Genomic DNA, 3,366 nt, shown 5'->3' with positions numbered 1-3,366 from the left:
CAAAGTGAAGGAATTATCTGCCTCGCCGTCTTGCGAAATTCAACATTTCGTCTCGGCGGGGAAACTTGTAGTGCCCTTTCATCAGCACTGCAAGACGACGCCTTGGCGACGGCTACGAAATACGAGCAAAATAATGTCACGAGCACCGTGAGCTTTGTGGGCCAGCACAGCACAGGCAGCTTGGTGAAGAAAGACTGCCACGCTGGTGCTTTTCCTCTGTTGCTGCGCTACGACCCCGGCACTCCGCTGTTCCCGACAAGGGCACTCACTCTAGAGCACATACCTACCGTAGAACAGCTGATGCTAATGCACTCTTAACGACATCTACTGAATTCGACGTCTCAAGAGTCCCGGAATTCCTCTAAAGAATTGTCGTCGAAAATAACGTATATTAGTCAGTGTTTCGTACTGAAAAAGATGGTATTCCTGGAAAGTCAATATGATAACATGCCTGCTGACGCATTTATAATACGCACCCTGTTGTGAAATCACCATAAAAACTTAGTCCGATTATTTGATTTTCCCCCTAATCTCTCAGTTGATTTGTTCCTGCGTTGCATTAACGACAGTGACTGCACCTGTTCCCTCTGTTAAAAATAAAAAGATTTGCACGCGTCCGTACCGTATAACCTCTTGTGTGCTCTTCAAGTTCGAACGAAGGCATGGTCAGCAGCTCAACAGAAGCAAAAGCTTTCCAGAATACGAAAACTGGTGGAATGCATCATAAATGTGTGGATTTTTCCCGCAAAAAAAAATTCCGCATATCTGAGGCATATGATCACTGCATATAGCTCGTCGCAGCAGCATTATGCAGACTGAAATTGCGTGTTGGACTGGTTTTTGCTGTTGCAAATCGAAAAAAACACGCGATAAACCCGGTGTCAATAAAAGTCACAGGTTAGTAAATCATAAAACAAAAGTGTCTGTAAGAGCTGTTCCCGGAATAATATAAACAAACGTTTTCATATGATTTCACCCGAGCACTGAGAACGCGGTATAATTATATCTAACTGAGCAAACTGCATCCATTGTAGAAGGAAGGAGAGGGCGGAACAGAATCAGTGGAGGTATGGACGAGATAGGAGAGGGCGTTGAGCGGCAGGGCAGGGAACAGTCCATCGTCTTTCGACAAAATGTGCATAAAAGCACGAAGATAAGGAGGAACTTTTTCGATTTTCACTAGCAGAAAAACTTTATACAGAAAAGGGCAACATCGAAATCGATAGCCTAGAAGTGCTTTCGCAATAAGGTAGTTTTCTTACTAATTACAGTCTAAATGTTCTGGAAGGGCGACAGTGGTGAACAGTGATAATTTACCCCAGAAAGTTCACCGTTCCAATACAAACAATGACAAAGTTGTGTAATATCTCAGTCATTTACAAAAACGCACGAAGGAAATTCTGTATCACATGAGGATAACACACGAGTAGCACGTCACTTCATGCCGCGCGTTGCAAGTATTGAAAAAAAAACACAAAAGACTAACAAAAATCAACGTATAGTTTCAAAGTCTATCAATCTAACAAAAGAATTATTTTTTATACAATTCCCGCTACAGTTTTGTGCGTGCAAGCCACATCCATTGCATCAGTAATGTCCTCAATGTCGTACTCCTCTTCGCACATGTTAACCAGTACGCGAAGGTGTCCCAGGGCGTAGGGGTTCTTAGAGAGATTGAAGCAGTTGGCGTTGAAGTGGCGCACAGCACGTTCGTAGCAGTCGAAGTGCCTCAAGGGCCGTTTGTCCCTCAGTAATGCATTTGTGCTTCCTTCGCTGTCTTGGGAGATTATACTGGCAATCTTAGACACTTTGTCATCAAGAAAAGACCGCTTGCGAAGGGCTAGCTGAAGCTTACGCCTAACGGAACGTTTGGCTGCTGGGCTGGAAGCCTTTCGTAGCTTGTGCCGCAAGATCGCGATGGGGACGTCACGGCTCGGGACAGCACCAAGAGGCGCGTCTGGAACCACAATCGGTTGTGCATCCTTCTCTCCCTGAAATTCGCTCACCGGAAGCTTTCCAAGGCTCATGTCGCCATATTCCATCACGTGACTAAAGGAGCTCGTCTCTTCCCTCACAAGCTTATACTGGTCGATAAGGGTTTCCTTGTGCAGGTCTTCTTTGTCCGAGTCCTCCATCCAGTTCACGCTGTAGACATCGCCGAGGCACGTCTGTCTGAAATCATCGTAGTAGCAGCCGTAAGACGACTCAACAGGATTGGCGGCGGTTGTGGCGTACACGTTGATATTGTTGGGTAGCAGGCCGTCAAACATGGAACCCGATTCACAGGCCTCGATATAGATGACCATTTTGGCGAACTTCTTTTGCTGGTGCATCTTTTTTATGACGTTCACAAACTGTCTGGCATGCAGCTGGTCGTCTGGGAATGCAATTAAGCCAGGAGCTCCATGGTCGGCGAAGTTGACAAAAACATGATCATTGGGTCCGCTTGCAATTACTTTTCCGCTGCCCCCGCTTACTCGCTTTCCCTGAAGGATGTTCAAGAAGTTCTGTGGCGTGACCAGTTCTCCCGTGTAGTCCTTGGGAACTCCTGGATACACGTTGCTTCCGTTAGGGTGGTTGAGGATGACAGAGGGTGTTGGGTTTTTGGGGTTGTTGGCGATGTCATCATACATCATCACTACGATTTGCTCGTCGGGGATGCCGTGGTTGTGAAGAACATGGTACGCGTGGCATATATCTGCCTGGTGTCTGTAGTTGTCGTACCCCTTGGAGCCAGCGACTAGCAGTGCCCACAGCTTTGGTTCGTCGTCTTGGCCATCGTTGGCGACAGCGAACTTTCCCGACGTGGAGGCAACAGCGAGCCCGAAAAACAGCAGCGCTGCGGTGGACATTGACGACCTTAGCAACATTGTGAGCAAGAGAGGGCCGTTTCTGCTGTCCTTATATACGATGCGTTTATCAGCTATATCACATTACTTGGAACGGTGCCTCCGCTTGGTAGCGATAACGCAAGAGATATAGCTTGAAAAAGTACGGCCGCGGCGAGGGTGGATTCAATTGTTTGGAATGGATAACATTGTTTTTAATACAAATGGCCGCTATATATGAGAGATCTATTTCAAGGGTTGCCGATAATTCTTGCCATGCCTTCCTACGTGCTGCTTTCGGCTTCGTTCAGTTCGAGCTTAATACCATTGGTAAATGTTTTCAAAAAAAGATTTAAAAAGGGACCAAAAAATACCGATGCTCTGTGAGGGCGGTCAAAAACCAATTAGTGTTCTGTGGTCGTTTTGTTATCGCCATTTCTAGAATCAATATAGCTTTTGATTATATTGAACGCTTTATTGGTTTTCATACATGAAACCAATACAGTCAGTAATATTTTACGTTGTGATAATCCCAAAC

The 3,366-nt window shown here is 45.9% G+C and overlaps 1 pseudogene; it reads right to left on the bottom strand.

The window, feature by feature from the left end:
• Positions 1-1,538: 1,538 nt before the first annotated feature.
• Positions 1,539-2,870, bottom strand: LOC144167393 (legumain pseudogene; annotated as a pseudogene).
• Positions 2,871-3,366: the final 496 nt, after the last annotated feature.

Source organism: Haemaphysalis longicornis, unplaced genomic scaffold (assembly GCF_048455015.1).
Source record: "Haemaphysalis longicornis isolate Haplotype H1 unplaced genomic scaffold, Haemaphysalis longicornis Haplotype H1 scaffold_2, whole genome shotgun sequence".
NCBI lineage: Eukaryota > Metazoa > Arthropoda > Arachnida > Ixodida > Ixodidae > Haemaphysalis > Haemaphysalis longicornis.
Note: the sequence above shows the minus strand (reverse complement) of the source record. Positions and strands in the feature narration are given on the sequence as shown.